This window comes from Martes martes (genome assembly GCF_963455335.1).
Source record: "Martes martes genome assembly, chromosome: 4".
Taxonomy (NCBI): Eukaryota; Metazoa; Chordata; class Mammalia; order Carnivora; family Mustelidae; genus Martes; species Martes martes.
In genome coordinates this window covers 155,737,668-155,761,443 of record NC_137891.1, presented here as the reverse complement: position 1 = coordinate 155,761,443, position 23,776 = coordinate 155,737,668, and the positions used below count along the sequence as shown (strand labels likewise).

General features: G+C 37.2%; 1 protein-coding gene across 4 annotated transcripts in view; it reads left to right on the top strand.

Annotated features, from left to right (window-relative positions):
- Nucleotides 1–23,776, top strand: part of MAST2 (microtubule associated serine/threonine kinase 2) — a 213,617-nt gene that overhangs the window by 94,686 nt on the left and 95,155 nt on the right. The window lies entirely within an intron of this gene.

Genomic DNA, 23,776 nt, shown 5'->3' with positions numbered 1-23,776 from the left:
TAGCTAGATAAATATGGTTGCCATTTATTGAGCAAGATGGGGGAATATGTAAGTGGAACAGGGTTGTTTTCTGTTGTTTCTCTTCTTGGGAGGGGCAGGAGTGGGAGTTGTTGGGGGAATCAGGACTTTGGTGTTTGTTTGACATCAAGAGTGTTGAAAAGATAATTGTGTATATGAACTGGGGATCAAGGGTGAAATCTGATCTAGAGATATATATTTGGAGATCGACAACATATAAATGATTTTCAGAGTTAGGAGATTGGAGAAATAAACTACCAAAATGCTACTCAACTGTGGTCAGCTGACTGGTGGTAGTTATCGAACTGTTTGTTACCAGTTTGCCATGAGTTAAGTAAAGAAATTTAGAGTAAGCAGCTGACATTGTTGTAACCATCAAGCATTTGATCATTTTTCTGTTATTCCATATTTATTGTATCTTGCAGTGGTTTGTGATGGATTAAAATTTTCGCCTGCTCCTTCACCGCAGCTGGTTTGAGCAGCACTGACCTGGTGAGTGAGTGAGTCTAGAAAGAGATAGAAGGACTGAGCCTTGGGTCACTTGAGTGTTCACTGGTTAGGAGGTAAGGAGAATCTGTTGGTAAGAAAAAACTGGAAAGGAGCAGCCAGTGAGGCTGGAGGAAAACCAGAAGAGAGTGGTGTTTCCAAAGCGATGAGGAGAAAGTATGCCAAAAGCTGCTGACGGGTTATGTAACATGAACGCCTAAGAATTGACCTTTGGATTTAGTAATAGGCAATTCCCTATTGGTGACCTAGGTGAGCAATATTGATGGGAAGTGGGTATAGAACTTGATTCGAATGGGTTCAAGAGAATGAGAGAGAGTATTATCTGTGTAGTATTTGGGCTAAAAATGTTCTACCTCAATGTGCTATAGGAAGAAACAATCAGAGAAGTTCAAACTGAGGGGTCAATCTATAGAAGCTATTGGCTTGGACTCTTCAAAAATGTTAAAGTTGTAAAAGATTAAAAAAAAAAAAAGACTAAGGATGTGTTCCAGACTACTAGATACAAAAGAGACTTGGTGAATAAATGTAATGCTTAATTCTTGGGTGGATACTGGATTAAAAAAAATAGTTGAAGAACAATATTGGGACAATTGAGGATACTTGAATGCGGATTTTTATTCAATAGCATTATTGTGTCAGTGTTAAACTTTCTAGTGGGACAGTTGTGTGGTGGTTCTTTCTTGTTAGGCAAGGATTAATTGTGGAAATATTTGAGGGAAGAGGTTTTAAAGTGTTTATAAATGACTTGCCAGTGGTTCAGCTAATTAACAAGAAGTAATTGCATGTGTGCCTGCCTGCCAGCCTGTCTCTGTGCACAGAGAGAGAAGAGGAGGAGAAGGGAGAGAAACTAGCAAATCTCAGTGAAGAGTATGTGGAATTTCATTTAATTATCCTTGCTCCTTTTCTGATATTTTGGGGAGGATTAGTGAGTAATATTATTTCAAAGAGATTTGCTGAAAAGAGGATCATAGAAATCAGGTGGTAACTGGAAAAGGTCATGGAGTTTTCTCCCTCTCTTTAAAATGCAGACGGCAGATATTACATTATGTTTTTATATTAATGAAATTATCCAGTAGAGAAGTTAATGTGAGAGAGGCTGGAACAATTGCTGGAATGTCCTCAAGTAGGCAGAAATGGAGGACACAGGAGTGCCTGGGTGACTCACTCAGTTAAGCATCTGCCTTTGGCTCAAGTCATAAGCCCAGGGCCCTGGCATTGAGTCCCACATCAGGCTCCCTGCTAAGCAGGGAGCCTGCTTCTGCCTTTCCCTCTGCTCATGCGCTTTCTCTCTCAAATAAATAAATAAAATATTTTTTAAAAATGGAGGACACACATCTCAGTACTTATTGAAATACTGGCCCTAGACAGGAGCATTGACAATTTGTCCCCAGTAGCCTTGGTTTCCTCAGTTTATTTGTAAAAAATTATGCATGTAAAATGAATGGCATGGTGCCTGCAATGAAGCCCTCAACTATTTGTTATAGAAATTAATGCAGTGCCTGTTATTAATAAACTTCTGAAAAACCAGTAGTTTATTTAATTTTATTATTAGCAGGCCATAATTACCTGTTAGAAGCTGTAAATTCTTCAGAAACACAAATTAGTTTAAAAAAATTCTACCTAATAAATTTGAAGATGTAATGGGCTTTATTAAATGATTCATGAGTCAGGCAGCCTCCCACCCAACAAGTGGAGGAGAGTTCCAAAGGGCTACAAAAAGGCAAAGGTTTTTAAAGGCAGGACAAGGAAGTCATAAACAGAAAAAAGGGTTATTTCAGGTGAGGTCACGTCTGAGGATGAAAGGGTTTTAGTAGGTGGTTGGGGAGGGTCCATGTGATAGATTACTGTTATTGGTGCTGACCAGAAAATTCTTGACCTGTTAAGACTACATTTCTGGGAGAGGTTGTAAGTCTAATTAGGTTAGGTATTATGCCTTGTTTTGGTGACTTGGCCTAAATAACACCATTTTAGGCCTATAGGTTTGTTTTGTTTTGTTTTGTTTTTTAAACATTAGTAAGATGCTAAACCAAGTTAAATGAATAATAGTGCACCTTAGAAAAGCCACAGGACATTCATGATTGGCTTTGGTCATGTAAGGGAAGAGAACAACTAAATTCCAGTATGGGAAATGAGAAAATCTAGGCCTGCAACAATGAGGGCTTTGTTGGGGCAAGTTCGTTATGTAAGTTCTTTTGGCTCATACCATTTAAATTAGATATAGCTTTCTGAAATAAAAATTTCATATTTAGAAAACTATTTCGCACTTAAGCCCATCTGGATATTTTTCAATACATTAAAAAACGTAATCTAGAATACCAGACCTAGAGGAGTTGATAACCTTGTTAAAAGTGTATATATCTGTGGAAAAAGAATTGAGAGAAAATGAAGTTCTAAAGCTATTTGCATTTGTTTTCCAAGCTATGGGAATTTTTTATTTTGCTTTTTCTCAATTGGACCAGCTCTGAATAGCTTCCCTTGCCCAGCTTCATGAGGCAGCCCTCCTTTGGCAACTCCTTTCAAATACAATTACTTTTTTGTGGATTTCAGCTCCAATACCTAGACCCTACGCTTAGGAGTTCATTGTAAATAGTGTTTATGTCTCTAGTTACTGAGAAAGTTAAGCTCTTCTACTATTCATTACAACTTAAGGTAATTATCTTCATATTTCTTGAAATGTCATTGCTTTATTTCTTTGAGGCTGTGAGCAGTCCAGTGGAGGTGAAGAGGAGACTATAGGAGTGAAGAGGTAGCTGAAGCACCTCTCATGGGGTGTGTTTGTGTGTGTGTGTGTGTGTGTTGGTGACTTTTATTCTTAGAGTCCCTGGGAATAGTAATCCTTTTGCATTGTTGGCTTACTCATTTGGGCGGTGGACTTAGACATCAGATACTGGATGAAAGTAAATGCTGGGTGTAAGTAAATGCAATGATAGGCGGTGGGCAGGGAGGAGTTCCTGGGGCTCAAGGATATGATGTGTCTAACTTTTGCCCCTGTGAAACTGACATGTGAAACAGTGTCATGTACTTTCCCACTCTGATGCAACTTGATGGTATTTGCCTGGATAAATGCTTCTGGAGAATGTGCTAAAAAGAGATACCACCTGCTACTCATAGTAAACCCTTTGTGTGGTATCAGTGGTGCCTGATATAGGGCTTTAGTTTCTCTATGGACTTTGAAAATCAGGAAATTTTGGTCGTTTTAAGGACTCTGAATAGCTCTATGCTACTTAATAGTGTATCTTCTTCTTCTTCTTTTTTTTTTAAATTGGGCTTATATAGGAAATGATTCACATAAATTCTCTATCTCCAGTGAGAAGGCTGGGATTGGCAGAGGTTGGCAGGGATAGAACAATAGTCATCACTAATTTCCTAGCAGGAGTAATTTTGTTGTTAAGAAATGGATGTATTTTGTCAGTGAGCCATGAGTATGTGGACACAGGACTTGAAAACTGAAATTCTTTGAAAGCTCATTTTGTTACTGTTATTTTTAGAATTGCTGTTGTTATGCTAATTCTTCTCATATTTGTATCTCTAGACCTCACAACTACCAATTCACTATAATCTACTTGGATATCTCAGAAACATCTGAAGTTTAGTATTTGTAAAACTGAGGTGATTGTCTTTCTCAAAAACCTACTCCTTTCATATTCCCTAGCTTACTAAATGGTGCCACTTCCTGATAGAAAACTTGGTTATTCTTACTACCTTTCTCTTCCTTACACCTGCAACTCCTTTCTGTTATGTCTCTCAAATATCTCTCAAATATTTCCTCTACTTCTTTCTGCTATCACTGGTATGTCCGTATAGTCCAAGCCATTGTAATCTCTTGCCTCTGTTGCCATAACTTCCTAGCTGGTCTTTGTCTCGCATTGCTTAGCCCTAGTCTATTACTCCTCTATCACACAGTAACCAGAAAAAGCTTTTTAAAGTGCAGATTTGATTATTAGATGTTTACGTGAACTTGTTTAGTGAATTTTTTATTACTCTTAGGATCATACCTGAAAGTCTTGACACGGCGCATAAAACTATCTACACAGTCTGGTTTCTGTCTTTGTCTCCATATTTTGCACAGTATGTTCCCTGTACCTGGAATGTTTTTTCTTTCATCTTTACCTTGCTAGTTCTTATTTTCTGTCAAGTGTCAGCTTATATCTTACTTCCTTATGAAGAGCTTTTCTGACCTCATCCGTACTGTGCTGTCCTTAGATTAAGTTGGATTTCCCAGATGTACTTTCATTCTTTTCTTTCATAGCTTTTTACAGCAGTTGTAAATGAAGAATTATTTATCTGTATTCTCCCATTGTTTGATCTGTTAGTCTGCTTGGGCTACCATAATAAAATACCACAGGCTTGGTGACATAAATAACAGAAATGTATTGTCACAGTTCTGGAAGGCAGATGTCCAAGATCTAGATGCCAGCAACATCGGTTTCTGGAGAGGGCTCTCTTTCTGGCTTGTAGTTACACCTTCTTGCTGTGTGCTCGCATGGCCTTTGGGAGGGAGTCGGGAGAGGAGGGGTAGGGGATGTGTGTACAAGAAAGGTTTTTTTCCTCTTATAAGGCCACCAGTCCTTTGAGATTAGGGCCCCACACTTATGGCTTCATTTAATTACTTCCTAAAGATCTATCTCCAAATAGGGCTTCAACATATGACTTCGGGGGTGGGTGGGGACATGGTTTGGTCCATAGCAGATGGTAAGCTCCATGAGATCACGACATGTTGTGTGGTACAATTCTCTGGTCCTGGGGCCTAGTATAGAGTTCAGCACATAATGGGCAATCACTTATGCCTGTTCCTAGTGTTTGGTTAGCCTGGAACAAAAATACAAATGGAGATATAAAGTTGGAGTTTTACATAATGCTAACAAACTGTAAAATAAAATATGTTCTATTTTCCTATCCTGAAAAATATAGTTTTATAATAACAAATTACAAAAAAAAGTGTGAAGCTATTGATTAAAAAAAATAAACCAGGCAGATATTGCGGCCAGTTTAGAGAAGTAGAAGAAGCATAGCTTTATCTGTATAAGGAAATGTTGGAATATATTTGTAAATGGTTACAAAACTGGATTTTTCTGTGGGGAGAAGGGAAGTCAATTGAACCTCAACTTTACAGAATTTATTTATAAAATCTATAGACAACTGTTTGTGTGTCAGTATCAATTATATATAATTTACAGAGTTGTAAAATAGCTCAACGGCAATAAAAGGCTAGAACAAATAATGTATTCTCTAATACATAGTTTCCCATCAGAAGATTCTTATGTTTTCTTTGATTATACCAAGTTTCCTTACAGTCCTTACCCTTTTGATCTAAAGCAACTGAAATATTATTTTAATCACAAAACAGGGCTGGTCTTAAGTTTGGCTTGGTTATTTACATGGAGTAGAAATAATGTTAATGTTCCATATAGACCTTTTTAATTTGCTTTGCTGGAGAATTTATAAAGAATCTCAGATTGAACTTTTAAAAGTCTCTATTATTTGTATTTTGAGGCTAGAAAGCCAAGCTAAAGAAATGCTCTATCAGATTTCATCTGCAGTACCTATAAAGTTGGGTGAATACTTTTCTCAAGATCCCCTGAATGTCCTAAGGGTCCTGGACCTTCCAGGAAGTGACCTTCCTTACCATCTAGAAGGCTGAATCCTGGAAAGCTAGGAACCACGGCAATTTTCCTGAGAGGGTTTCATTGGTACTGGCCCCATAAAGCCAACTGCATTTTCTTAAAAGTGGCGTAAATAAGTAAGCATCATTCTCAAATATGACATTTCAAGCAAATTCTTTTTTTGGGGGGGATGGGCAAATCCTTTGTTGTATAAATTTTTACAATGATGTTTTAAGGGCATTTAATAAGAAAATTCAGCAAGACTCAGATCTCACTGGGGGGAAAAGTCTTTGAAATCAGATATGATTCAGGAATGTTGCATTTTACAAAAGCAAAGGGTAATACATTTTTTAGGGTTTAACAGCTTAAGAAGGAAGAGAGCAGGCTTCCTTCTATATCTAGAAAACAGTATTAAGGCAATATTCCAAACAAATAACTATAATCATCTCTCATTAGTTCATTTAGGCCTGTGTAATTAATTCTCATTTCACTGGATCTAGTTTAATAGTCCGCTTCTCAACTAAAAAGAGTTCTGGAAATTCTGACTCAGTCCCCTGGAATGGTCTGGAAGTTGTTCAGTTGTCCAAACAATGGCTTTAGAAGCCTGTCCCCAAGAGTCCATTCTTTCAAGTGTCAGTAGTTTGAGATACCTGCTACAGTCCTTTTCTAGGGGGCTCTGAGACAATCCTTTGTTGAAAACACAGACTCTGATTTCTAGTTTGATAGCAGATCATTCAGACTAGCATCTGTGTAAAACAAAATCTCTCTGTGGATGACAGAGACTTAAAATAGCTGTGGTCGGTTTATTACTGGTGATTTTTAAATGTGAAAGGTCTAATGAGAGGTCATAACAAGAATAAGGCAACTAACCAGGGAATTAGGTTGTTTCTGGGACATACAAAACAAGATTAGAGCTAATTAAAAAATATTTTAGCAAAACGTCACTAAGAGTAGTTCTTTTCAGAGAAGACAGTAAATATAATAGCTGATTTATAAAACATGAACATGATTATTACAGAAGAAAAAATCCTGATAGATAGCATATAATCTTATGGCATAATGTATATATCAAGGCTTTACGAAAGATCTCAAGTAAAAAGATTTAGTGAGTCAGAAATAAGTCCTAAATACCTATATTTTTTAATAAAACTACATTGACCTAGAAGATTCAGATTTTAAAAGTAAGCTTGTTACCAAATAAGCAGCTTATTTATTTTTAAAAGTTTATTTATTTAACTAATCTCTACTCTCAGTGTGGGGCTCAAACTGAGATTAAGAGTAGCACGCTCTTCCCACTGAGCCAGCCCAGTGCTCCCCCCCCCCAACAAAGCATTTTAAATAATAAAATGCTAGATTCAAATTTTAAAAGTAAGATCGTAACCTAGTAAGCATTTTAAATAATAACCAAAATTAAGACTGAAAACACTAAACTCTTATTTCCTAAAATGTGGCAAAACACTATCTGGGGGTGCCTGGGTGGCTCAGTGGGTTAAGCCACTGCCTTTGGCTCAGGTCGTGATCTCAGGGTCCTGGGATCTAGCCCCACATCGGGCTCTCTGCTCAGTAGGGAGCCTGCTTCCCCCCCTCTCTCTACCTGCTGCTCTGCCTACCTGTGATCTCTCTCTCTCTCTGTCAAATAAATAAATAAAAATCTTTTAAAAAATATTTAAAAAAATAAAAAAAACGCTATCTGGACTCATAAACAGAAATATTATACATAATGAGGGCATTGGCAGATCTCTGGGAACTTCCCATAAATTATACAATTTCTAGGATATTTATAGTAATTTTGCCTGTATGGATTTAAACTAGGGAGGGATGAGTGTCTTTTCCAATTTGAGAAGTTTTCCCATGAAACTCATCAGAAGTAAATATCAAATCTATTTCTAATACCTCTCTAAAAACTTGAAAGAACACTTCGTGGTTTTCCCAGGAATGCTCTGGAATATCTCAAAGATAGTTTTAGTTAGTAAAGATATACTGGAAGTTTTATTGTTTCCTATATCTAGGATCGGATTTTGGAAAGACAAAACTTCAGAGTTGTCAGTGAAAATAATTAAGATAGGAGTGTTAGTGCTTGAGAAACAATACCCAGTTACTTAAGCAAGGTGACAATAACACACTTCATTTTTGTTTTGTTTTGTTTTTAAAGATTTTATTTATTTGTCAGAGAAGGGAGAGAGAGAGAGAGAGCACAAGCAGGGGGAGTGGCAGGCTGAGGGAGAAGCAGGCTTCCTGCTGAGCAAGGAACCTGACATGGGGCTCCTGAGTGGAAGGCAGATGCCCAACAAATGAGCAACCCAGACGCCTCCCAATAAAATACTTTAAAAGGTGAAAGTTTTATGTGATCTGAAGAGAAACCAGAGTATACTCAATAAAATACTTTAAAATAAACATAGAAGTTAACCAAATTTGAAGAATCACAGCTTTTTCATGAGGAGCCTTTGTTTTCTTAAATAATTAAGGACATACTAAGTCAGCATAAAGCAAAGAAAATTATTCTAGTAAGACACGAACTATTTACTATCTGGACATAATACACAGAAAGAAAAGAATAACCTTTAATATTGTAGGTGAAAGCGATAAACTATAAACCAAGGAGAGTTAGCCCATCAAAACCTAGCAAACTTAGCTAAGATTTTAAGCAGTTCAAAGCTTCTCAGACTCATGGCATGGTATCATAAACCATGGCAAACAAAATTCACATTATATATTTTGTTCATTCTTTTCCTTCATATTCTGTAACACATTTATACCCTACTTGAGGACAGTTCTTAGGGGGCTCATCAAGGTCAGGTTTAAATTTAAAATAATGCTGAAATGATACTGACATGCAGTGCATTTATCATTGCTGTTTTCAAAGTAATTAATAAGTAAACATTTAAAAATGTCTCAGACTGTCCAGCCAATCACGGTCAAACTGTAGAACCAAGAGAGTAGTTTTTTGTTTTTTTTTTTTCCCAAGAGAGTTAATAATAAATGTTTTGAGGTACTAAGTTTTGGGATTATTTGTTAAGTAGTGTTTTGGACTGGATGTTTGTGTCCTCCCAAAGTGCATATGTTGAAGCCTATTTCCCAATCTTCTGGTATTTGGAGGTGGGGCCTTTGGGAGGTAGTTAGACTGCCACCTCAAACAATGTGTAGAATATTTTTATTACCCCAAAATATAACTGGTGTCCTTGTGCAGTCAATTCTCATTTCACCTCTTGGCTCCAGGCAACCACTGATCTGCTTTTTGGCACTATATATTAGTTTGGCCTGTGGCAGAATTTCATACAGTATCTGTTCTTTTGTAATAGGCTTCCTCATGTTTCAGTACTCCTGTTCATTTTTTTTTTTAAAAGAGAGAGAGAATGTGCACATGCATGCACAAGGTGGGGGGTGGGGGGGAGGGGCAGAGGGAGGGAGAGAATCTTAAACAACGTCTCCGCTCAGTACCAGTCCCACACAGGGCTTGATTTCACAACCTGAGCGGAAATCAAGAGTTGGATGCTTAATCGACTGAGCCACCCAGGTGCCCCTGCTCCTGTTCATTTTAATGCTTAGTTTAGTATTTTTCTTGTGTAAATATACCACTATTTGATGGTTATTTGGATTCCTTCCCGTTTTTGGATATCATGAATAAAGCTGCTATGATTATTCACGTACAAGTCTTTTTATGGACATACGTTTCCACTTTTGGGGGGTTATATACCTGAGAGAGGTCAGTCCATGAAAACAGTATCCTAATCGCTGCTCCCACCAGTAGGAGTAACTTAGCCATAAACAAACCTAAAACAAAACCTGATTGTATAGAGGAAAAATAAATTTATGAAGGTAGAGTCAGCAAACTTCAGATAGCCACTTCAGATTTACCTCTGGAAGTCAAGAAAAGACATTCCTGGGCAGCCCACATGAGATATACTTATTATCTCTGTGGCTCTGTGAGGTGAATCCATTGGGCATTTTGGTGGAGGACTTCCAGTACTGTTTAACAGGTAATTTTCCAAAAAAGATAAAATCATGGCTCTTATCCAGATATAAAATGAAAACATTTAAAGATTAAAAAAAACCCTCATCATTAACAAGTGAACCACCCCAATGTTACAACCAGTTATCAATTTTTTCCATTATCAATTTTTATGATTGAAAGTTAACAAAATATTAAGGATCATAATTTAATTAATGTCATTATCATCTAGGTATTCATCTGTTTGAGTAATAAAGTAACGGCAAACAATTATTTATTATTGTTATTGAATGTTCTATACTTTTCCTTGCCTTTATTTCAGCAAAATCATTGTTGTAACTAGGATTTCTAAAAATAAATGGTCTTGGGGTGCCTGGGTGACTCAGTCGGTTAAGCATCTGCCTTCAGTTCAGGTCATGATCCCAGGGTCCTGGGACTGAGCCCCGCATCGGGCTCCCTGATCAGCGGAGAGCCTGCTTCTCCCTCCCCCTGACCCTGCCTGCTGCTCCCGTACTTGTGTTCTCCCTCTTTCAAATAAATAAATAAAATCTTTTAAAAATATGGTGTTATCTTTATGCCAATTATATCTCAAGAAAAGTGGGAGAAAAGAATGTTAAATAATTCATTAATATTTCATCTTATATATTGAAATTATATTTTGAATATATGATACTCAAATAAAATATATTAAAATTTTTAAAAATTGTGTTATTTTGACAATATTGTGCCAAATTAACAAACTTACTTGAGCCATTTTGTTTCTTACATTATTTTAAAAAGTTAAGTTCTCATTAAAGGGCATTCTGCTGCCATGAATTTCACACATCAAACTTTGGAATGGAGTTTCATAATGGAGTTTACTGTTGTCATAGGAGATATTACACAATGTTTTAATATCATCTTATAAGTTGTTATCTCTGTTACTATAGTGTCACCATTTCTTAAAAGCATTGTCTAAGGCCATGTAACAGTTCTTAGGATCTTCTTTCATCATTTCACTGCTGGGATATTATAAAGAAAAGCAAAAGTAGCAGCATGTTCATGATAAATTTTAATCTGTGATGGTCTCAAAGTAATCTGTAGAAATCAGTTTGAGATTATTTGGTGGTGAATCTTCTTCATGGTCATGTATGGTGAACATAATATAAGGTGGCTCCTATGCATTCCTCCTCCTCTTGGTGTTCATGGTTTTGTATATTCCTCCTCCTCTTGAGTGTGGACAGTACCTGTGGTTTGCTTCTAACCAACAGAACATAGTACAGGTGATGAGATATCACTCCTGCGACTATATTATGGTATATAAGACTTTGCCTAGTTAGGGGACTCACCATAGAGACTGTACTGGTTTGAGAAAGTAAGCAGCACGTTGGGAAATAATACAACCCAGGTGACGCTGTGATTATAGCCTTGTGAGACCCTAAGCAGAGGACCTAGCTAGGCTGTGCTTGAATTTTTGACTCACAGAAACTGTGAACTAATCAGTGTTTATTGTTTTAAGTAGCTACATTTGAAGTAATTTTTAAAAAGATTTTTTAATTAATTAATTAATTAATTTTTAAAAAGATTTTATTTATCCACTTGACAGAGAGAGATCGCAAGTAGGCAGAGAGGCAGGGGGAAGCAGGCTCCCCGCTGAGCAGAGAGCCCGATGTGGGGCTCGATCCCAGGACGCTGGGATCATGACCCGAGCTGAAGGCAGAGGCTTTAACCCACTGAGCCACCCAGGCGCCCGTTTTTTTTAAATTTATTTGACAGAGATCACAAGTAGGCAGAGAGGCAGGCAGAGAAAGAGAGGAAGGGAAGCAGGCTCCCTGCCGAGCAGAGAGCCCGATGCGGGGCTCGATCCCAGGACCCTGAGATCATGACCCGAGCCGAAGGCAGAGGCTTTAACCCACTGAGCCACCCAGGCACCCCCCATTTGAAGTAATTTGTTACTCAGTAGAAAATGAATATGTGATGCAGATGTATTTTCACATTTTCTTTTATTTCCTTATATCGCAATGTCACTTTCCTTGTATTTGCTATGTGGAAATTCTTCTGATTAAAGTATTTTTAGTCTTTTAAAAAGTGAAAGAACCCAACTGCCGAACAGATTTCTTTGGTTTTTTTCCCCTCCCCCCCAAATCAAATGATAAATATTAAGAGTATGTGTAAATTTATAAAAAAGAAATCACATAATTCTTTTTTTTCTTTTAAAGTCCTGTGAGGTTGCTTTCCTTTCAAAGATTTTATTTATTTATTTGAGAGAGCATGAGAGAGGAGACGGTCAGAGGGACAGGCAGACTCCCTGTGCAGCTGGGAGCCTGGTTTGGGACTCGATCCAGGGACTCCAGGATCATCACCTGAGCCGAAGGCAGTCGCTTAACCAACCGAGCCACCCAGGCACCCCAAATCACATAATTCTTCAAAATGGTTGTACCATTTTGTACTCCCACTAGTGATACTGAGAATTCTAGTTGACCCACATCCATGCTAAAACTTGTTATGGTCAGACTTTAAATTTTAGCCATTCTAGTGGGTGGGTGGTGGTATTGCATTATAGTTTTAACTTGCATTTACCAGATGAAAAATGATGCTGAGCATGTTTTTCATATATTTATTAGCTATTTGTATATCTTCTTTTGTGAAATGTGTGCTCAGATCTTTTGCTCACTTAAAAAAATAAATTGGTTTATTATTATTGAGTTGTAAAAGATGTTTATATGTTCCAGATAACAGATTTTTTTGGTCAGATGTGTTGTGACTATTTTCCTCTAGTCTATGGCTTACCTTCTCCTTTGGAAGTACATGGAATAGTATCTTTCAAAAAGCATAAGGTTTTAATTTTGATGTTGTTCAGTTTGTGAGTTTTTATTTTTTTATTTATATATTTTAAAAATATTTTTATTTATTTATTTGACAGAGAGAGAGATCACAAGTAGGCAGAGAGGCAGGCGGAGAGAGAGGGGGAAGCAGGCTCCCTGCTGAGCAGAGAGCCCAATGTGGGGCTTAGTCCCAGGACCCTGAGATCATGACCTGAGCTGAAGGCAGAGGCTTAACCCACTGAGCCTCTCAGGTGCCTCAAGTTTTTATTTTTTTACTGTGAGTTCAATTTGTGAGTTCAATCCTCTGTCCAAGAAATCCTTGCCTATCCTGAGATCATTCAGATTTTCTCCAGTGTTTTCATCTAGAAGTTTTGTAATTTTAGCTTTTATGTTTGGGTCTTAATCCTTTTTGAATTAATTTTTTTAAGTTTTAAAAATTGTGATAAGATACATATAACATAAAAATTTGCCATTGAATTATATACATTCTCAGGTATACAATTTAATGGCATTAAGTTCATGCACAATGTTGTGCAACCATCACCACTATATTTCTAAACTTTTTCATCACCCTGAGTAGAAACTTTGTAACCTTTAAGCAGTAATTCCGCATTGTCTCCTTTTCCTAGCCTCTGATACCTCGATTCTACTTTCTGTCTGATGTATTTGCCTATTCTAGGTATTTCATATGAATAGAACCACACTATATTTGCCTTTTTGTCTGGCTTCTGTCACTTAGCATAATTCATATTGTCTGTATCTTAAGTTTTGATAAGATATTTTATGAACTTTTAAAAAAGATTTTATTTTATTTAAAAAAAAGATTTTATTCATTCATTTGACAGAGAGAGAGAGCACTCACAAGCAGGGGGAGCAGCAGAGGGAGAGGGAGAAGCAGACTCCCTGCTGAGTAGGGAGCCTGATGTAGGGCTTCATCCCAGGACCCTGGGATCATGACCTGAGCCAAAGACAGATGATTAACTGACTGAGCTACTCAGGCACCCCAGTTTTATTTATTTGAGAGAGAGAGAGAGAGAGAGAGAAATAGAATGAGTTGGGAGAGGCGTAGAGGGGGAGGGAGAGGGCAAGGGAGAGAATCCCAAGCACACTCCACACTGAGCACAGAGCCCATCTTGGGACTCAGTCTTAAGGACCCTGAGATCATGACCTGAGCCAAAACCAAGAGTTGGATGCTTAACCACCTAAGCCACCCAGGCGCCCCTGAAATTTTTTTGTAAGTTATCCATCTTATATATTACTGGCATAGGTTGTTCATGGCATTCTCATTCTCTTATTGTCTGTTGAAGTATTGCAATAACCCATCTTTTATTCCTAAGAACGGTTATTTGTGTTTACTCTCCTTTGCTTCTTGATTCGTCTTACTAGGATTTTTTTTTCTTTTAAGTAAACTGTACGCCCAACATGGGGCTTGAACTCATGACCCTGATATTAAGAGTTGAATGCTGTACCAGTTGAGCCAGCCAAATGTCCCTGTCTTACAAAGATTTTTATTAATTTTATTAATAGTTTCAAAGAACCCACTTTTGGTTTTGTTCACTTTTTTCTATTTCTTTTCTGTCATTGATGTCTTCTTTTTAAAAACATGTGCTTAAACCATCAAGACAGCTTCTAGAGTTTGTGACCATGCTCTTCTGTCCTCCTTCCCTTTTTTTAATTGAAGTATACTTGACAGTGTTTCAGTCATTGATTTCTGTTTTTGCTTTATGTATTTATTCTTGTATTTTGAATTTAATTTGCTTTTTTCCGTTTTTAATGTAGAGGCGTAAGTTAGTGATTTTTAGATCTTCCCTTTTTTTTTTTTTTTAAATTTATTTGACAGACAGAGATCACAAGTAGGCAGAGAGGCAGGCAGAGAGAGAGAGAGAGAGAGAGGAGGAAGCAGGCTGCCTGCTGAGCAGAGAGCCTGATGCAGGGCTCGATCCCAGGACCCTGGGATCATGACCCGAGCCGAAGGCAGAGGCTTTAACCCACTGAGCCACCTAGGCGCCACAGATCTTCCTTTTTTAACGTAAGCATTTAAAGTTATAAATTTCCATTTAAGCACGCCTTTAGCTGCATACTCTAAAGTTTGATATGTTGTATGTTAATTTTAATTGAATCTAAATTATTTTCTAATTTCCTGTGACATTTCATCTTTGACCTATAGATTATTTAGAAGTGTGGCTTAATTTTCAAGTGTTGAGGAATCATGTAGGCTTTTTAAAAAAATTGTAATTGATTTTGAGTTCTGTCGTGTTCAGTTAACATTACTTTATAAGATTTTAGTCTTTTGAAATTTCTTGAGACTTCTTTTATGTCCTAGTTTATGGTCTTTCTTGATGAATGTTCAATGTGTGTTTGATTAGGGGCTCTGAACTCTTACCTGTGCGTTCTCAGTTTAGTGGAACTACTGTGTTTTGCTTGAACTATAGCTCTCTGTGCCACTGTAAGAAAATTGTTCCCAAGCAGAGGGTAGGGACAACTGGGATGCCTCTGCATTTGAGTTTCCCTTTTTTCTGGGTTTGCATTTTTGTATTGCCTTTTCCCAGTGCCTGAAAACTACTGCCTCAAATATTTTGTCTAGTTTTATGGGGGTTTGTAGTAGAATGGTTAGTTTTGTTTCCATAACTGTGTCATAGTTGCAGGTGAAAATTTGACAATTTTAAATTGCCTAAAATTGAGAGTTTTTTCTTCATTTTCTCATAAGTCAGAACCTGTATATTGTTTCAAGTTAATGACATTCTCATTTCTTCTTCCTCATTTTCCTCTTCAAGTAACTCAGTAATATATATAATGAAGTTGTTTAACATGACTTTTGTTTCTGTTATGATGTGTAGAACTTAGTCATATATATATTTTTTAAAAGTTAGGTGTGATTTTTTTCCTCGCTTTATCATCAGTAAAATTAGTGATTTCATTTAAGTCTTTATCCTTGTCAGTGACCATTTGTTTCATCATTTTTTATCCATCTTTAATGTTTAGCCACTTTAGTGACAAATTTCGGTATAATTTACATTAAACCTATAAACATTTCTTTGTTTTCTGTGATTATTTCACTGTTAAGCCGCAGGAAAAAAAAACACCTTTTAATTTGGCTAAATATTGGATAGATAATATTATTTTAAGAGCAATTATACCTGCTTTCTATACTGACATTTGCTTCCTTTCTTTGAATATAATGGCTTATTTCCTGTTTATTGACTTTTCTTTACTGCTGATAAATTTAGGTGTGCTTTCTGAACGTGGTAAAGTCTTATTCATTTCATTAGTTTTTTTTTTTTTTTTAAGATTTTATTTATTTATTTATTTATTTGAGATAAAGAGACAGATAGTGACAGACATAGCAAGACAGCGCACAAGTGGGGAGGAGAGGGAGAAGCAGGCTCTTGCTGAGCAGGGAGCCCGGCATGGGGCTTGATCCCAGGACCCCGGGATCATGACTTGAGCTAAAGACAGAAGCTTAACCCACTGAGCTACCCAGGTGCCCCATTAGTTTTGTTTTTTAATTTAAGCAACTTATTTGTAGATTTTCTTTTTCTTTTTTTTAAATTTATCTTTTATTTTTATTTTTTTAAAAGATTTATTTATTTGAGAGATAGAGAAAGGAAGAGAGTGCACAAGTGAGAGGGACAGAGGGAGAGGGAGAGAGAATCTCAAGCAGACCCCATGCTGATCATGGAGCCCAACACAGGGCTTGATCTCACGACTCTGAGATCATGATCTGAGCAAAAACCAAGAGTCAGATGCTTAACCGACTGAGCTACCCAGGCATCCTAATTTCTTTTTCTTAAGCTCCACTTTCCTGCTTTTCTATCTCTGTCATGATTATAGCTTGTACTCATTATTATAATGATCTCTAGAATTTAAAAATAAAATTAATTGTGTTCAGAGAGTACCAACTTTGAATATGTATTTTTTCAGTTTCCAAAAATATATTACAAAATATAAAAATACAGAACACTTCATGAATTTGTGTGCCATCCTTGTGCAGGGGCCATGTTAATCTCTGTATTGTTCCAGTTTTAGTATATGTGCTGCCCAGGTGAGCACAAGTTTGAATATATTTTTATTAAAAAAAAAATCACGTGTTAAAAATGGAAAGTTTTCATGCTTCCAGAGTTATTTTTGTTTTTATTTTTATAAGATTTATTTATTTATTTTGGAGAGAGAGCATGAGAGCACAAGCAGGGGAGAGGGAGAGAGAGAATCTTAAGCAGATATCCTGCTGAGAGGGGCCCCATGTGGGGCTCAATTTTATGACCTAAGGTCAAAATCAAGAGTTGGACACTAAGCCAACTAAGTCACCCAGGTGCCCCTATTTTTATTTTTAAATATTTGAAATTATTGAGGTGTCTGGGTGGCTTAGTCAGTTGAGTGTCAGACTCTTGGTTTTGGCTGGGGTCGTGGTCTCAGGGTCGTGGGATTGAGCCTCAGGGCTCTGCAGTCAGTTGGGAGTTTGCTTAGGGTTCTCTCTCTCTCTCTCTGACCTGCCCCCTGCTCATGTACTCTCTCTCTAAAATAAATAAATCCTGGGGTGCCTGGGTAGCTCAGTGGTCTAAAACACTCTGCCTTTGGCTCAGGTCATGATCCTGGGGTCCTGGGATTGAGCCCCACATCGGGCTCTCTGCTTGGGGGGAGGCCTGCTTCCCACTCCCCCCCGCCTCTCTGCCTGCCTCTCTGCCTGCTTGTAATCTCTGTCAAATAAATAAGTAAATCTTTAAAAAAAATTAAGCTAAATTTAAAAATTTTGTCATTTTTAGATAAATCTAAGTATGTATTTTTAGAAAAAACTTTTCAATCTTAGCATTAACTGTACAGTTGTCATATAAAAAATTAGTCTATGGCTTTACATATGTTATGTCTAGACCTGCACAAAAATAAGTTAACTAGTACTATGAATTAATTCTGCAAAATGTTCCTCAGCTGCCATGTGCTCTGTTACTGAGTACTGAGCCAAATGGTGGATACTGGCTAAATGATGGATATCTTTCATACCATGGATTAGAACAGAAAGGAATCAAGTAAATAGTTAATTTGGCTGTATTAGGAACCAGCACTTGTATTAGCCAAGAAATCTGTTATGTTCATGTTACTTGAGAGGAGGAAGGATTTGATGGATTAATTAATTTGTCTTTTTCCTTTTAAGGCCCTTTGCTGTTAAAATATTTTATAATCTCAACAGAGTTCTTTAAGAAGCTTGTTGTTTCACATTCTGTAGCAATCTGACATGGTTGTCTTCTTAAAATATACATAGGAAGAAAAAAAATACATAGGAAGAAAGATGTGGGCAAGTGTTTTCCTGTGGTTTCAACAGTGTAAATAATAAAAATGGATTTTTAGGGTTCCACTTTTTCAGTGCAGTATTCCAGATCACAGGTGTGACAGAGGCAACCCATTTCTTTAGGGAATTTATATTTTGTGTTTGTGGTTTTGCAGAACTGCTAAAGTGAGAAGCCCATGGCAGGGACCTTTCTTGTCTGGCTGTAAGGATGGTAACACAGTCAATAAATAGTTGTTGTGTGAACAAACAAGAAGAGGTTGCTGTTTGATTTTCCATACCTCAAGTTGTTGGGTGCTCTCCAGTCCCGGGAAAATGTTAAGCTTTTGGAGTGCTGACAAAGCTACAGGGTTATTGGCACGAATATATTATAATGCCAATAAGTTTAAAAAAGTGCTCTGTGTGGAGATACCTTAAACTCTAGGAGTAAGAGTGATACCTTCTTTGGGTCAGATGAAGAACATAATATACGATTCCATTCTCTAAAATGCAAATATTTTCTAACCTTTAGCATTATTTAAGGAGCTCCATGCTCTCTCCTCTCCCAATTTATTATTGCACAGCAGGCTAGAGAGAAATGTATTTGCTATTGTCAGAATCTTCTGCTGAAAGGTATTTATAGCACAGAGGTTCATAACATTGATTCTAGAGATTACTTCAGTTCATCAACTTGGCTGAGCACAGGAATACTTCTGGCTAGCCTAATTCATACATAGGGTAACTAGGTGCAGATATATTGAGGAAAGGGTATTTTCTCCTTTACAACCCCTTTAAAGATTTTAACCTTTGTGTGTGTGTGTGTGTGTTTTAACAATGGGAATAATAATAGCACACATATCATAGGACTGTGATGATGAGGACTACCTCGGTATTATGTGTAGAGTGCTTAGAATAAAATCCAGTACATAATAAGTACTTATAATGACAAGTACTTATAAGTACTTATAGTAATAAGTACTTATAAACATTGGTTGCTGTTATGTCATCATAAGGAGAATGAGCTTGAATTTTAGAGAATGGATTGTGTTGAGTAGAAACTTAGGGCCTGGCCTTAATTAACTGCATGGCTTCAGCTTGGCCTCAGCTTAGGATGGGGATAGACCGTGGCTGGTTTCTTAGTTGTGGAAGTGTGGGCTTTTGTGACTGACCCTGATAATATCACAAGACTTTCCCAAAGTAGGACTCAGGACTTATTGAGACATTGTAGATTTCTGAGAGTGTTTCCATTTTCATTAGGACTTAGAGAAAGCAGGGGATTCTGAAGTAGGAGCTGTGAGAGCCAAGTGATTAGACTGGTAATGGGAGGAAAAGTGAGTGTAGCTACTAGGTGAGAGTGAGTTTGCTTGGGTAATAAGTACAGTGGCTTTCTAATCTTTTAGACTCTCACTCTTAATAAAAAATAAATTTTACACTGCAGCCCATCACACCTGTTTGCCTTTGTATTTATATGTATTGTCAGTAATAGATGTCATAGACATACATGTTTCATAAAACAATTCTTACTGTGTGAAGCACTCTGATATTTTCTGTTCTATTTCATTCTCTTTCCCTTTTAAGAAAGTGTTTGTCCTGACTTCTAAATTGATTTTATGAGTTACTAAAGAGTTGTGACCTGCAGTTGAAAAAATATTGGCTGGGGTAGGAATTAACTGTTTGGCTGTTACCCTAGAAAAACAGTTTGACATACTTTGTCATGTCAATAAATTAAAGGAGCCCTTCGGAGTTGGCAGGGGCTCTTAAGCAGGGGACCAAGACTTCTACTTACTCTGGTTCGCTTAGCTCCACTGGATCACTCGGCTTTCTTCAGGCCAGGCTGTTTTTGTCAGATGGTTTCTTGTATGTTGGGGCTTATCTCCTCCTCTACATTGGGAGCCAGCTCCTAGAGGCCAAGAACTATAATAATAGCTAACACTTTTGGGGTGTCTGGGTGGCTCAATCGGTTAAGCGTCTGCCTTTGGCTCAGGTTATAATTCCAGGGTTTTGGGATTGAGCCCCGTGTGGTGTTGGGCTCCTTGCTCAGTGGGGAGCCTGCTTCTCCCTCTGCCTGCCACTCACACTGCTTGTGCTTTTTCTCTCTCACTATCTCTGTCTGTCAAATAAGTAAATGAAATCTTTTTGGAAAAAAAAAAAAAGCTAACACTTCTATAGCACTTCCTCTTTGCTAGGCACTTTTCCGCTTTTCATATATTAATCTTCACCACAACCTATTTATTAGGCACCTGAAGTTATTTTCATTCTACAGATAGGGAAAACAAAGCATACAGAAGTTAGGTAGCTTACCCTTCGTTAGAGTTCTTCTGTAGCTTACCATAATGTCTTGTGTAACATCTGCCATACAGATGATTTCATTAATAGTTACTGACAAGTTAAACCAAATAGTTTCTGGGTTTATTTTCTTAGCTTTCTTATGGCTTTTCTCACCACAAGGTTATTCAAGTGATTAGAGAGTAGTAGAACTTGAATTAAAAATGATGCTGAACTTTGTCAAAGGAAGGAATACAGAGTTTATTTAAATTGGTCAAATTCAGAATTTGAATAATGGCTGTGCTTTGAGCCCTAACATTAAGACTGTCATCCTCCACCTGACATGGGTTTGAGAATGAATAATGTTGCAGAAATGCCCACCTATTCTTAGCTCCTTAATTTACCGATTTGGGATCTTAGTGTGCTTTCTTCCAATCCCGTGCCCACTGCAACAGCTGTTCTATACTGGCCCACGCCTCCAGAGTAAATGGTATTTCTGTCACAGTGTGAGTTTTCAAGTTGGTATGTACAATTTTTGCCAGAGTCTTCACTGCTACCAGGCCTCAGGGTTGGAGGTTGCAACTGACTTGTGGGGGAGGGAGTTTGGTGCTTGTCACTGAGGAGGAACAAGGTGCTCTCTGACGCTCTGATTTGTTACAGGCTGAGTGTGAATGATGTCAGGCAGATCAGAAGACAGCTGATTCATTTGGGATCTGGGATTCCTCACTGTGGCTCACTGCTGCCTCCTGGTCTCTTAGGTCTTTCGCTGAGGGGGTGGGAGGGAATTCTGAATATTATGTTTTTGAAGAACAGAGCTTTAATTTTTCTCTTAAGTTTGGGGAGCCTTTGTAAGTTTCCTTTGGCTTATAGACTGCATACCCCTTGTGTGAGAGAACTTCCTGCCAAGACTCCTGAGTGTGAGAGGGCAAAAGCTTTGAGTAGCCAGGAAAATGATGAAACGGAGGAGAGAGAGACTGGGAGCACCATGTCTGCGGATTCAGTAAGGAGGCTGGGGTCTCTGAGTGGAAAATGGCAGATGTCAGGAAAAGAACTAATGCCAACTAACACACTTTCATTTGCTTGAATAAAGACTTTGCTTTGGAGATGCCTGTCAGAAAGAGGGCTGAGCTGGCTTCACAAATTCAAGGTCAAAACACTGGTCCCTGGCAGGGGCCTATGGGGCTTCTAATTATGAAAATTGAGTTAGATACCATTTTAGGGGTGCCTAGGTACCTTGGGAACTGGGTTAACAATGAAGATCTTTTTTTCCTGTTGTGAAAGCAGATGTGTATTTAAACTTAGTGTCGCAGCTGCGTATACAAGCCCCAAGAATGTGAGAAACAAATGGAAATGAAAGTATCTTCTCCTTGGACTAGAGAGGGTGTTGTATTTCTGCCCCAGGCCTGTCAGCTCAGGACCTCAGATCTGCCCTTGCAGATCCAAGCCTGAGTCCTTTAGGGTGTGACCTGAATTTTATTTCTGTGTTGGCCAATAGAGAAATAAAATAGAAAAAATAGAAAAATACTTAGATAAGGATTTCATAGCTGGGGAATGGAAGAAGGCTTCCACGTCAGGTTAGCTTTTCCAACAGCTTCTCAGGCTTATTTAATGAGGAAGGGCGCATTGATCAGCAAAGTAGGGAACCAGGGAAAGAAGTGTCCTAAAATCCATTCCACTTCAGTAATCTGTCTTGAACTGTCTTTGCATGACTCACAGAGTGGAGGGCATGCCCTTCAGACTTTATTCCCGTGAATGTTAGAGCTTACCTGGAGATAGCATGGATACTTGAATAGACACATGTACTTCTTCAGTGGGTTTCCCTTGGGTCATTGCTCTTCTGTGTTAGTGGATGCTCATTGATTAAACTAATGATTGTACCAGACCTTGGAAGACTGTAGTTGTTTGAAGCATATAATTGGAAAGATTGGCGTATGTTTAAAAAAGTGTTTATTCTCCTACTAAGACTAAAAGTTAAAGACTGTAAAAAGAAGCTTCATGAACTAAAGTGTCATTTAAAGTGAAGAGGATGTGTTAGCGAAGTTGTAAATTTTTAAAATTAAGCTTGTAGTGTGAGAGAACGTAAGTGGTCAAAATCATTCTTTCCAAATGTTGGTGCACTATGGTTGGTAATTGTTGTGTCTGTTTTAGTGACGTTGAATTTAGCTTAGGAAAAATCCCCCTGCGGAACTAGTAAGTAGTTTATAAATCACCTTTCCTTTTTCAAACAATCCTTTTTAAACTCTAGCCTCATTGTATCACCAGTTTGCAGAGTGGCAATTACTAGCAAATAGAGAATGAGATTTGGTTCTTATGGATTTATAATCTTAATTATATATGCATCAAAATGGCTAAGTCTTATTTTATGTGTTAAGATTTGAGACTCCAAAATTTTGTATAAGCAATATTATTTAGGTTAATAAAAACTGTCTTATTGTATATTCTATTTAGCTCTAGCTTATATATACTAGGGAGCTGGTTTTTTGAAATAGTTCTTTAGAAAAGTGAAAATTCTTTTTGAAAGTGAGAAATTAATCCAAAGTTAATATTTTCAATTCTTTTAATTTTTATTAATATGTTGAATTTATGGAAATTTGAGCATACCTGTAATTTAAAATAGTTTTCTGCCCTCTATTTTTCTATCCTTTTATATCCTCATATTGTGTACTCATCTGGGAAATATTCTGAAGCCAGCTAAAGGGATAATTAGTAGGAAGGTAAAGATTTCCTTTGACTATATGTAATTAAACAGAAGTAGAATATAACCATATATAAACAGTAATAACAGTACAGGAAACTAATATTTTTAAACAGGTGCTTATGTGATACTTAAGTTTTTCAAAATCTTTAAAATGAAATATTGTGGCTAAATATGGTATTTGAAGCCATGTTCCTACCATAGTAAATTAAATGCTGTGCATCTGTCAATTATTTTTCGTCATCTGTGACATATCAGTCAATGATCAAAGAAGTAGAAACCCATATTTACCATCTATTTTCAGTCTAATGATGTTATTTATTATTTACTTAATAGTCTTCAGTACAACTTAACATATATCGAGATGATTAGGTTGTTTTTAGGGGAAAAAAGTAATCTAAAAAACTAAAATTTAAGTAGAAGCAAAATTCATTATACAGAATTAAGTGATGTTACTTGAGGTTTCATTAGGCAAAAGTTAGCTAAATAAGTTGGTGTTATGGTAGATATAATCTGTTAGTGTTTTACTTTTATGGATATATTCATTTCTATAGGAAGTTTTAGTCATTGCACACAAAATATTACTTACTGCTTGCTAATTGGTGAGTTGTAGTAGATTTGCAATATTTTTCCAGAAGCCAATTTTAAATACTTTGAATACCCAAAGCTTAAATTTTT